Below are 14,177 nucleotides of genomic sequence, written 5' to 3'. Positions count from 1 at the left end.
CAATGAAAACGCGATGATCCAAAACCGATGGGATGCAGCAAAAGCAGTTCTAAGAAGGAAGTTTATAGCAATACAATCCTACCTCAAGAAACAAGAAAAATCTCAAATAAATATCTAACTGTACACCTAAAGGTATTAGAGGAAAAAGAACAAACAAAAAACAAAGTTAGTAGAAGGAAAGAAATCATAAAGATCAGAGCAGAAATAAATGAAATAGAAACAAAGAAAGCAAAAGCAAAGATCAATAAGATTAAAAGCTGGTTCTTTGAAAGATAAACAAAATTGATAAGCCTTTAGGCAGACTCATCAAGAAAAAGAGGGAGGGGACTCAAATCAATAAAATTAGAAATGGAAAAGGAGAAGTGCAAGGGACACTGCAGAATTACAAAGCATCATAAGAGACTACTACAAGCAACCCTATGCCAATAAAATGGACAACCTGGAAGAAATGCACAAATTCTTAGAAAAGCACAAACTGCCGAGACTGAACCAGGAAGTAATAGAAAATATAAACAGATGAATCATAAGCATTGAAATTGAGACTGTGATAAAAAATCTTCCAGCAAACAAAAGTCTAGGACAAGATGTCTTCATAGGTGAATTCTAACAAATATTTAGAGAAGAGCTAACACCCATCCTTCTCAAACTCTTCCAAAAAATTGCAGAGGAAGGAACACTCCCAATCTTATTCTACGAGGCCACCATCACCCTGATACCAAAACCAGACAAAGATGTCACAAAAAAAGAAAACTACAGGACAATATCACTGATGAACATGCATGCAAAAATCCTCAACAAAATACTAGCAAACAGAATCCACCAACAGATTAAAAAGGTCTTACAGCATGATCAAGTGGGATTTATCCCAGGGATGCAAGGATTCTTCAATATATGCAAATCAATCAATGTGATACACCATATTAACAAATTGAAGAATAAAAACCATATGATCATCTCAATATTATATAAACATATAATAATCTGAAAAAATATGTCATTGCCAAGGTGAAACTATTTTTAGTATTTAATAATTTAATATATGTAAGACCTGTAAGTTTTTAAGGGGGGGTTCCAAATGAAAGAAACATAGGACAAAGTTAGACATGGGAAGGAAAATGTTCACATGTGTGTCATGTCTTGTTTCTGAACTATTTTGGGAGATGCCAAGGTCCCATTTAGACTCCATGAAACCTCGATTACCATGAAATCACCCACCACCACCCCCAGTGTAGGCTGCTGTTTCTTCTCTTCAGCTTTTCTCCAGGAGATCTCTATCTCTCTGTCTTGGATATATATTTGGCCCTGCATGGTAGCCCCAGAGCACCAGAGCTGGGATATTAAAATGCTTTGAGTTAAATGGTGTTAGGTGATTATTTTCCCAGGAGCCCTTAAAAATAGATGTATCCAATTACTGTAATTCTAATTTTTCAAATGTTAGTGCTATTGACAAGTTTATATATATATATATATATAACTGAATCATTTCACTCTACACCTGAAACTATAATTGTTAATCTATTATGCTCCAATTAAATAAAAGAGTGGAGCTGCCAGGGGATTCAGGCTCAGTGTAACCACTTGTGTAAAAGGCTTGGCCCTTGCTATGCCTGCTATGGGGAGTAGGCAGCTTGGTGTGTAGAAAAGCTGAGACAAGATTCAGGGGACTTGGTTGAGGGTCAGCCCCAACTGACCATGTGAACTTGTGTAAGACCCATATCCACTCTGCCCCTCGGCTCCCTAATATATAAGATGAAGTGTTAAAAGTCATAGCCTCAGCTGGGGTGGCACGGTGAGGTGAACTCAGCAAGACCTCAGAGTCTGTAGTCACGGCTAGGATCCCAAGCTCACCACTGATTAACTCAAACTCCCTGTGCAAGTTATGTAACCCACTGAAGCCTTAACTTTCTCATCCATGAAATGTGGGCAATGATATCTATCTGAAAAAAATTGTTTTTAGGTCTCAGTGAAATGAGAAATGTGAAAAGCTCACACATGCATCCCCCAGGAACAGTGCTCAAAAATGTTAATTACTCCCCTCCTTGCTTTTCTTTAGGCTCACACAGTTTACAATTCTATGGATCAAGAGAAAATGAAGGTCAGTTGTGACACAGGCAAAGCAATCTTGGGAATGATGATGTGATTTCCTTGGTATTGGGCTCGAGATGATGGTAAATTATTTTTGATGTGAGATGGTTAATGTGCTAGTGAGGGAATATATGTTTAAACTAATAAATAGAAGACTCATTTTCAAGTTAAATTCTTCTCCACAGAAAGAGCAAAAATAGCAGCTGAAAGCTAAGGAAGATCTGAAATTGCTAGTTAGGACCTTGAATCCAAGGATACACATCTCTGGGTGATGGATCAGAATTTGGAACATGAGGAGAATACAGTGTGAGCACAAAAAACATCTCTTCACTACCACTGGCCGAAAGTACCACCAGGGAGGAGGAATCTCTCTCTCTATCAATCTCCTTAGGTGGATGATAGATAGATAGAAACACAGGGATTATATACATACATATAATATATGTACACATATTATATACATTCAGTAGATTTGAAAATTATGGAATTATGATAGAATATGATTTCAATCATTATCAACAATTCTTTCTGTCTTCTTTAAGCCATTACTTAATGACTTCCTTTTTATGAAAAATTGGATTGCTTGGTTCCCTATCTGACATTTTATTTTTAAAATGATTTACTTGTATATAAAAAGGTAAACAAAACAAAAAGTAGAAGGAAACCATTAAAAATCCAAAAGGAAACCTCCAATGCAATGAAAGAGAATGAATCACTGTTAGCATTTGATAAACCTGAGCTGCACCTGGAGGCAGGAAGGCAGAGGGTAGAAGGTGAGCTTGGGACAGATATGTCTGAAGATGAGGACAAGGAAGGCTATTGTACTAGGTTCTGGGAACATATCTCTGGATCAGTGTGAGATCCTGTGGATCAGTGTAGCTCACAGGAGCACTCTTGAAGTCCTAAGTTTTCTGTGTTGAAATCTCATGATTTCTGCTCTTCCATTTTGCCTCTTTTCAACTTCATTTCCAGCAGTTCCTCAACCAGAAGGTAAACTGAAGACATAAAATACCACATGAGAGTTTTTCCTTCTTCACCTGTACCTATTTTAAAATGATGTCCATGTGTGGACATCCCCCATTTTTCCTTTGTACCCTCCTTCCACCGTGCACTGTTGGAAGGCTGTTTGAGGCCAATATTCTTCCTTTAGGGAGAGCTGAATCCTGCCCAAGATCTGAATTAAACACTGTCTTTCAGCCTTCTTCTTCATTCTGAAAACAATATCAGTGTATTTGGCAAATGATCATCAAAGCACGACATTTGAAGTTGGGAACTTTTCCATGTTGTGATGAAGATGGAGCTTTCTTCTTTGTTGTCATTTTTTTAGAATTTAGCAATTTTAATAGCATGAGAAGTGGAACAGAAATGGCTTCTTTCAGGAGATTGGTTCAAGATGGCAGAATAGAAGGACATGTGATCACTCCCTCTTGTGAAACCACCAGAATCACAACTAACTACTGAACAATCATTGACAGGAAGACACTGGAACTCACCAAAAAAGATACCCCACATCCAAAGACAAAAAAGAAGCTGCGGTAAGATGGTAGGAGGGGTGCAATCACAATAAAATCGAATCCCCTAATAGATGGGTGGGTGACTCACAAACAGAAGAACACTTATACCACAGAAGTCCACCCACTGGAGTGAAGGTCCTCAGCCCCAGATCAGGCTTCCCAACCTGGGGGTCCAGCAACGGGAGGAGGATTTCCCAGAGATTGAGACTTTGAAGGTTAGTGGCATTTGATTTCAAGATTTCGACAGGACTGTGGGAAACAGAGACTCCACTCTTGGAGGGCACACACAAAGTAGTGTTTGCATCGGGACCCAGGGGAAGGAGCAATAACCCTAGAGGAGACTGAACCAGAACTACCTGCTAGTGTTGGAGGGTCTCCTGCAGAGGTGGGGAGGGGGGGTGCTGTGGTTCACTGTGGGGACAAGGACACTGGCAGCAGAAGTTCTGGGAAGTACACCTTGGCATAAGCCCTCCCGGAGTCTGCAATTAGCCCCACCAAAGAGCCTGTAGGCTCCAGTGCTGGATCGCCTCAGGCCAAACAACCAACAAGGAGGGAACCCAGACTTACCCATCAGCAGACAAGCAGATTAATGTTTTACCAAGCTCTGCCAACCAGAGCAAGACACAGCTCTACCCACCACCAGTCCCTCCCATCAGGAAACTTGCACAAGCTCCTTAGATAGCCTCATCCACCAGAAGACATACAGCAGAAGCAAGAAGGACTACAATCTTGCAGCCTGAGGAACAAAAACCACATTCACAGAAAGATCGACAAGATGAAAAGGCAGAGGACTATTTACCAGATGAAGGAACACGATAAAGCCCCAGAAAAACAACTAAATGAAGTGGAGATAGGCAACCTACCAGAAAAAGAATTCAGAATAATGATAGTGAAGATGATCCAGGATCTCAGAAAAAGAATGGAGGCAAAGATCAAGAAGATGCAAGAAATGTTTAACAAAGACCTAGAAGAATTAAAAACAAACAGAGATGTACAATACAATAACTGAAATGAAAAATACACTAGAAGGAATCAACAGCAAAATAACTGAGGCAGAATGGATAAGTGACCTGGAGGACAGAATGGTGGAATACACTGCTGCAAATCAGAATAAAGAAAAAAGAAAGAAAAGAAATGAAGGCAACCTACGAAACCTCTAGAACAACGTTTCTGAAATGAAAAATACACTAGAAGGAATCAACAGCAAAATAACTGAGGCAGAATGGATAAGTGACCTGGAGGACAGAATGGTGGAATACACTGCTGCAAATCAGAATAAAGAAAAAAGAAAGAAAAGAAATGAAGGCAACCTACGAAACCTCTAGAACAACGTTAAATGCACCAACATTCACATTACAGGGTTCTCAGAAGGAGAAGAGAGAGAGAAAGGATACAAGAAAATATTTGAAGAGATTATAGTCGAAATCTTCCCTAACATGGAAAAGGAAATAGCCACCAAAATCCAGGAAATGCAGAGTCCCAGGCAGGATAAACCCAAGGAGACACGCCAAGACACACAGTAATCAAATCGGCAAAAAATAAGACAAAGAAAAATTATTAAAAGCAGCAAGGGAAAAATGACAAATAACATACAAGGGAACTCCCTAAGGTTAACAGCTGATTTCTCAGTAGAAACTCTCAGAACTCAGCAGAAGCAAACAAGAATGGAGTGGCATGGTATATTTCAAGTGGTGAAAGGGAAGAAACTGCAACCAAGATTACTCTACCCGGCAAGGATCTCATTCAGATTTGATGGAGACATCAAAAGCTTTATGGACCAGCAAAAGCTAAGAGAATTCAGCACCACCAAACCAGCTTTACAACAAATGCTAAAGGAACTTCTCTAAATGGAAAACACAAGAGAAGAAAAGGAACCCAAAAGAAATCCAAAACAATTGAGAAAATGGTAATAGGAACAAACATATCGATAATTACCTCAAATGTGAATGGATTAAATGCTCCAGCCAAAAAACAGGCTCACTGAATGAAAACAAAAACAGGACCCATATATATGCTGTCTATAACAGACCCACTTCAGACCTAGGGACACCTACAGACTGAAAGTGAGGGGATGGAAAAGGTATTCCATGCAAATGGAAATCAAAAGAAAGTTGTAGTAGCAATACTCATATCAGATATAATAGACTTTAAAATAATGTTGCAAGAGACAAGGAAGGACACTACATAATGATAAAAGGATCAATCCAAGAAAAAGATATAACAATTATAAATAAACATGCACCCAACATAGGAGCACCACAATACATAAGGCAACTGCTAACGGCTATAAAAAAGAAAATCAACAATGACACAGAAATAGTGGGGGACTTTAACACCTCACTGACACTAATGGACAGATCATCCAGATGGAAAATTAATGAGGAAACACAAGCCTTAAAAAACAAAATAGACCAGATAGATTTAGTTGATATTTATAGGACATTCCATCCAAAACAGCAGATTACACTTTCTTCTCAAGTGCGCATGGAACATTCTCCAGGACAGATCACATCTTGGGCCACAAATCAAGCCTCAGTAAATTTAAGAGGACTGAAATCATATCAAGCATCTCTCCTGACCACAACACTATGAGATTAAAAATCAATTACGGGAAAAAAACATAAAACACACAAACATATGGAGACCAAACAATACTTTACTAAATAACCAAGAGATCATTGATGAAATCAAAGAGGAAATCAAAAAGTACCTAGGGACAAATGACAATGAAAACGCGATGATCCAAAACCGATGGGATGCAGCAAAAGCAGTTCTAAGAAGGAAGTTTATAGCAATACAATCCTACCTCAAGAAACAAGAAAAATCTCAAATAAATATCTAACTGTACACCTAAAGGTATTAGAGGAAAAAGAACAAACAAAAAACAAAGTTAGTAGAAGGAAAGAAATCATAAAGATCAGAGCAGAAATAAATGAAATAGAAACAAAGAAAGCAAAAGCAAAGATCAATAAGATTAAAAGCTGGTTCTTTGAAAGATAAACAAAATTGATAAGCCTTTAGGCAGACTCATCAAGAAAAAGAGGGAGGGGACTCAAATCAATAAAATTAGAAATGGAAAAGGAGAAGTGCAAGGGACACTGCAGAATTACAAAGCATCATAAGAGACTACTACAAGCAACCCTATGCCAATAAAATGGACAACCTGGAAGAAATGCACAAATTCTTAGAAAAGCACAAACTGCCGAGACTGAACCAGGAAGTAATAGAAAATATAAACAGATGAATCATAAGCATTGAAATTGAGACTGTGATAAAAAATCTTCCAGCAAACAAAAGTCTAGGACAAGATGTCTTCATAGGTGAATTCTAACAAATATTTAGAGAAGAGCTAACACCCATCCTTCTCAAACTCTTCCAAAAAATTGCAGAGGAAGGAACACTCCCAATCTTATTCTACGAGGCCACCATCACCCTGATACCAAAACCAGACAAAGATGTCACAAAAAAAGAAAACTACAGGACAATATCACTGATGAACATGCATGCAAAAATCCTCAACAAAATACTAGCAAACAGAATCCACCAACAGATTAAAAAGGTCTTACAGCATGATCAAGTGGGATTTATCCCAGGGATGCAAGGATTCTTCAATATATGCAAATCAATCAATGTGATACACCATATTAACAAATTGAAGAATAAAAACCATATGATCATCTCAATATTATATAAACATATAATAATCTGAAAAAATATGTCATTGCCAAGGTGAAACTATTTTTAGTATTTAATAATTTAATATATGTAAGACCTGTAAGTTTTTAAGGGGGGGTTCCAAATGAAAGAAACATAGGACAAAGTTAGACATGGGAAGGAAAATGTTCACATGTGTGTCATGTCTTGTTTCTGAACTATTTTGGGAGATGCCAAGGTCCCATTTAGACTCCATGAAACCTCGATTACCATGAAATCACCCACCACCACCCCCAGGGTAGGCTGCTGTTTCTTCTCTTCAGCTTTTCTCCAGGAGATCTCTATCTCTCTGTCTTGGATATATATTTGGCCCTGCATGGTAGCCCCAGAGCACCAGAGCTGGGATATTAAAATGCTTTGAGTTAAATGGTGTTAGGTGATTATTTTCCCAGGAGCCCTTAAAAATAGATGTATCCAATTACTGTAATTCTAATTTTTCAAATGTTAGTGCTATTGACAAGTTGTAGCTTTGTTTACCTAGTCTTGTAGAAGCCTCGTGATTTCCCCCAAAAGAGCAGCATGAAGCTGGAATTTTCCGTTTATCAAAGAAAATCACATGCATTTTCCAAAAGTAAATTACAGACCAAAGGTATTTGTAGATGAATAGAAAACTATGAGAAAAGGAACACTCTGCTGTGTTTGCCTACTTGTAACTTCAACCCCAATTACCTTTTGAAACACTCTTTGGAAATCTAAAAAAATTTCAAAAGGCACATTAATGGGTGTGTTGAAAATAGAACCCGACTTCCTTCTGGAGTTGAATCCAGTTCTGGACCCGAATCCAGTTCTGGACCCAGAGCACCACTATTCAGCAACTTAACCTTAGCAGAGTCTTTTTACTAAGTTTCCTGGAGTATGTCCAAGTTTCAGTTCTTAAAGTTCACCGGCTCCCAGCACAGCAAAGTTTACATTCTACTTTCTGATCACTCATATGCCAAGGGCAATTAGGAGGTCCTTCACACCGTGTCCTGCCCTGAAGAAGAGTGGCTTATTGAAACTCTTGTCACATATATTTGAACAAACCCTTTTATTTAAGATAAGGTCAGTAAAAGTAGTGCTAGGGATTGAGGCACAGAGGATTTAAGGGACTGCTTCAAAGGCTGTCAGCAAACCGAGGGCAGACTTGGAACTTGAATTCAGGTCTCAACTTGCCTTTCAGCAGGAACATGCTGCTCTAAGGATAACTTATGATTTCTTCATAATATTTAATTAGATAAAGGCATCATCCCTGTGGTGGTGTTTTCTCAGCATTTACTCTCCATTTCCATTCTTCAACTCACTCTCTCCTGCTGTCTGTGTTCTGGAGGCTGATCAAGGATGGATCAACTGGGTGCCTTGCTCTTGTGTTCTACAAGGCTGATGGAAATCATGGAAAAGAAATGAGAGAGTGGGAAACAGAAAGATCAGAGCACTTAGCCTTCCCACATGGTCCCTGCTTTAGTTCAGGCTTGGCAATGTCTGCAGCACTAGGAATATAGCAACGAGAGCAGCTCCTAATCGTGCTCCAATAACACCACTTCCTCCCTCTGTTCCATCGCGTCTAGAGGTGGAAAATTTTTTCCACTACTGCTAGTTTTTAGAAAGGGACTTGTGGGTTCCCTAGCTCTGCTCACACCTTGGTAAACAGCCACCTCATTAAGAAGTATCTTTGACAAATCCCAGCTCAAGGTGTCATGGTTAATGCTGGAGTCCTCACATGTCGTGAACACTCTGTGTATATAATTTTTTAAAAAGTGTAATTTACTTTCTTCTCCTGCCTACAATTATAGTGTGTATCTTGTAGCTGGATAAGAGATAAGCAAACTCTGCCACTAAAAGACAGGTATGCACTTGATGTCTACATAAGCAGAGATGTTCTTCTTTTAGCAAGAGCTTCTTATCATGTGGGTATCTTACTGCCCTCTGTCTGCTGTGGTTTCTGTGTCTTGTTCAAGGGTCTTGATCTCATTCATCATATCCCCTATGGAACCTTTCCAGGCAGGGCAATGTTTGAAGAAAGGCAGCCAACAAGGCAGATACCGTTTTGTTTCCAACTGTGAGAGGGGAGTTCTGGTATTCAGAACAGGAGATAATTCTTTATTTTTGTTCTTGGGATATATTTGGCATTTCTAAACTGGTATGCACGTGATATGTCCCCAGAACTCTGAAAATGTATTTAAGTATAAGTTTAATTTCTTTATTGTATGCTCCTTCAACTTAACTTTGTTAAATCACGTTGACCCTTGAACAGTGCGGGGTTTAGGGCGCTGATTCTTCCCAGTTGAAAATCTGCCTATAACTTTATAGTCTGTCCTCCAGATCCACAGTCCTGCATCCTGGGATTCAACCAACCTCAGATCATGTAGTATTACAGTACGTATTTCACGAAAAAAAAATCTATGTATAAGTGGACTAGTGCAGTTCAAACCTATGTTGTACAGAGGACACCTGTATTCTACTCTATTCTGAAAGTGGCCAGAAAATTCTTTTCTGTCCTGAAAATTCTCCAAGATTAACAGAAATATCATGCCAAAATATAGCTTTCTCTCTTACATGTTCCTTCTCAATTTTATTTTTACCACTTGATATATTTTATCTTATTTATTCTTTAATTGTTTGCTGGTTCATTAGATTAAATATTTAATTTACTATTTTACTTTTAAGCCTTTCCCTTATCATGCAAGCTGTGTTCCATACAATGCATGAGAGAGAAGAAAATTTTAAAGAAAAATAAACAATAGTTTGACTTTCATGTTACTAATAGTAAATAATCAATTGAAACTATTTCCTGGGAGGTTTTTTTATTTATAAATTACTACACTAGGCTCAAAATAATAATAAAAATAAGGTTTCAACTAAAAGCATGCAGAAAGTGTCAATAAAATCCTAACTATGGAGTCTTGGGGTAATTGATAATTGCCTATACTTATGTGCTTTGCAGTCTATCAATTACTTAGTCAACAAATATTTTCTACACCTCCGCTAGTATACAAAACAATTTTGGAGTGATATCAAAAACATATATTCTCTACCCTAAAAAAAAATCCTTAAACTTGATTTCGGAAGAAAATCAGGTATTTTTAAATGAAATACAAAGATAGTGGAAAATAAGCATTTCAAGCAGTACAGAGCAGTGCAATGGAGGCTCTTATCTGGGGTTGGAGACTGGGGGCTCTAGTCTCAGCAACAAATCGATAACAAATATCAATGACAGGAACCATGAGACCTAGACAACTGGGTGACTGTGTATACTTCTAGTTATTGATTCAGTCCTCAAAGGAGATGAAGTAAATACTGGTTAATTGAATAATGGAGTGTGTGTGTGAGTGTGTGTGTGTGTGTGTGTGTGTGTGTGTGTGTGTGTGTGTGTGGTGGCATATGCTAGTACTTTGCTCTGTGAAGATAGGTTAAAAGAACCTTCATCCCTCCCTTCAGTATAGAAAGATGCAACTTGAGACACCACAGAAAGTAGGGAAATATACCTGTTAATAAATTTCCAGGATTTACTCCCTGGGTTTGATGGTGAGGGTGAGGTTTAAAGTCTAAAACCAATAGTGTGCAACGGATAAAATAAAATTCTAGTTTATCTATCAGTTGCTAAACAGCTACTAATAGGTGGTTGGTAATTCAACGGGTGGTACATTCAGGCAGGCTGAAATACAAGTAGGTTGAATAATTACCTAGAAAGGGTCCAGTGTAAAATGTTAAGAAAATAAAATGTTGTTCAGACACTTCCATATAACATCCCTAGAATGGAATACATCAAGGCTTTTCCTTCACCTTTATGTACCTTTAATAGAATGGACCTCTGGGAGTCCAGGTCATGAGAGATAGATCCAGGAAAGCGTCAACCAAGAGTCTTCATGCCTCTTTGTGTTGGTCAGAAAAGGCTGAAAGAAACTTCTGAAGAGAAATGACAAATGTTAGAAGATGGGTAGAATATGGGCTACTGTTAAATGGTATCATAGCAGGGAAACCAGAATGGTCAGAATCCTGTCCCAAACCATAGCCACCTCTTTTCCAGATGAGGTATCTCCAGAAGACACACACAGAAACCACACTGCTGATCTCAGGTAAACTGAGCTAAAACATGTGGGGAGCCCAAAGACCTACTGGGCTTTCTCCCACCTGTGTGTCCAATCTCATGAACTTGTAAGAGCCCACTGCCAAACCCTGCCATGGTTGAAGTATCTTTTATCATGGGAGAGACAGAGACACAGAAATAAGCAAAAGAAAGCAGCTGGGCTTTGATTTGCATTTCTCTGATAATTAGTGACGTTGAACATCTTTTCATGTACTTTCTGGCCAAACTAAAATGAGGTTTCACGTCACACTAGTCAGAATGGCCAGCAATAAAAGTCTATAAATGATAAATGCTGAAGAGGTTATGTAAATTGGTGCAGCCGCTATGGAGAACAGAACGGAGGTTCCTTAAAAAACTAAAAATAGAACTACCATATGATCCAGCTATCCCACTCCTGGGCATATATCCAGAGAAAATCCTAATTCAAAAAGATACATGCACCCCAGTGTTCATTGTGGCACTATTTACAGTAGCGAAGACATGGAAGCAGCCTAAATGTCCATGAACAGAGGAATGGCTAAAAAAGATGTGGTACATATATACAATGGAATATTACTCAGCCATGAGGAAGATGGAATAATGCCATTTGCAGCAACGTGGATGGACCTAGAGATTATCATACTAAGTGAAGTAAGTCAGACAGAGAAAGACAAATAGCATATTATATCACTCATATGTGGAATCTAATTTTAAACAATGATATAAATGAACTTATTTAAAAAACAGAAACAGACTCACAGATTTTGAAAACAAAGTTATGGTTACCCAAAGGGGAAGGGGGGGAGGGAAAAATTGGGAGATTGGGATTGACATATACACACTATTATATATAAAATAGATAGCCAGCAAGAACCTAGTGTAGAGCACAGGGAACTCTACTCAATATTCTGTAATAACCTAGATGGGAAAAGAACCTGAAAAAGAATGAATATATGTATAACTAAATCACGATGCTGTACACCTGAAACTAACACAACATTGTAAATCAACTATATTCCAATAAAATTAATTAAAAAAATAAAAGAGCGGGGCTTGCTCTGAGAGTAGGGTTGTCAGATAAAATAAATACAAGACACCTGCTTAAATTTTCCTAGAGGGTGACATCAGATACCCAATGAGAGATCTGCAATTTATCCCATCTTGTCAAGGATTTGTGAGAGTGGCGACTAGGAGAGACTTTCTACCCCCATTTATTTCCTCTACATTGCTCTCTCTGTTTCACTTTTTGATTCCCAAAGTGCATCTGTGGCCAGCCCAAGTGTGCCCTGTCCTTTGAGGTCACCATCTACACAGTTTCAGTAGCTCACTAGCCTCCCCATGTGGTCACTTCTTTTTTCTCTTCTTGACAGAGTGCAATGCTTATACCCATCCTTGGATATTACTCTCAAGAGTCCAGTGTCATTGTCAACCATGACAAATTTCTATCTTGAAACATTTTAAACTCCATATTGGAAATTTTTATTAGCAGCCCTACTATAGAGGTTATAAAAAGTACAACTATACAGTTCAGCGGTTTAAATGATTTCACCCAAGGAGATGCATTTACTTACATCAGCCCCACTCACCCTCTCCTTTGCTCCTCCTGCCATGTGTGCAGACCTAGATGCATTTACTTACATCAGCCCCACTCACCCTCTCCTTTGCTCCTCCTGCCATGTGTGCGGGCCTGGGCGTGCACATACACACACACACACACACACACACTCACACTCATGCACACACAGTAGATATTTCATGTGAGAACTGATATATATCACATGAATTGTAGATATATAATTGGAGCAAAAGAAGGACATCTACTGAAAATAGTTTTTGGGAATTCCCTGGTGGTCCAATGGTTAGGAATCAGTGCTTTCATGCTGTGGGCCCAGGTTCAATCCCTGGTCAAGGAATTAAGATCCTACAAGCCATGCAGCCAAAAAAACAAAAGTATTTAAATCTCGTTTTATTTTTTCACTATTCAAACATTATTTTTCTCTCTGTGCTTACCTAGAGGTCTTTTGTCCTCTATAGTCTGTTTCAAGGGCCTGTCCTCTTCTTGCCCTGTTCAGAAATGATCACCTTCCACACCCCACTCCTACCCACCACTCCATCTTGCCCAGCAGACAAGCCAAATAATTACAGATCAACACCCTCAGTCAAAACGCTCACCAGGTAATGAATGAGTCCCCCATGCTAGCAAGTAAGGAAAGAAAAAAAATCAACTCTGCTAATATTTCTAGTAGTCTGGATGAGAAATGCATGATTTGAATGGGAGCATTTAATTGTCATTATCTGGAACAGCTACTTCATTTAAACTTATCTTTTATTTAAAATAAACACCTCAATGCTCAAATTTCTGCCTGAGACATTTTTAGCGATAACTGCCAGTTGTCACTTGACAACAATCATATTTAATTGTTGTTCCTGAGATGTTCCAGCACTCTATCAAACACAGATTACTCTAGATTGAATAAATGAATAGCAAAGATGCTGGCCAAGAGCTCTGAACACGTCAGTGGTAACAGTGAGTTACATCACCTCTCATAAAAATACAGGAAGAGTCAGCATGAGAGCTTGTTAAGAGTTCCAGGTCATCAATTTCTGTCTGAATTTTCAAAAAACAAGTGTATTATTGATTGTGTCTTGTGAGGGGGAAGAAGATGAAGTTCAGATTTCTTGATTGGAATGTTATTTAGCTATTTTATTACATCTCTCAAAGTTATAATTCAGGAAGAGAATGAAATATATTTTATTCCTTATATTAATTTGTAAAAGGTAGATAGTTTTATTAACTGAATTTTAGTTCAATTTCATTTTCA

Source organism: Neophocaena asiaeorientalis, unplaced genomic scaffold (assembly GCF_003031525.2).
Source record: "Neophocaena asiaeorientalis asiaeorientalis breed wild unplaced genomic scaffold, Neophocaena_asiaeorientalis_V1.1 scaffold32, whole genome shotgun sequence".
In the NCBI taxonomy this organism is placed as follows: Eukaryota; Metazoa; Chordata; class Mammalia; order Artiodactyla; family Phocoenidae; genus Neophocaena; species Neophocaena asiaeorientalis.
This window is presented reverse-complemented; position numbering follows the sequence as displayed.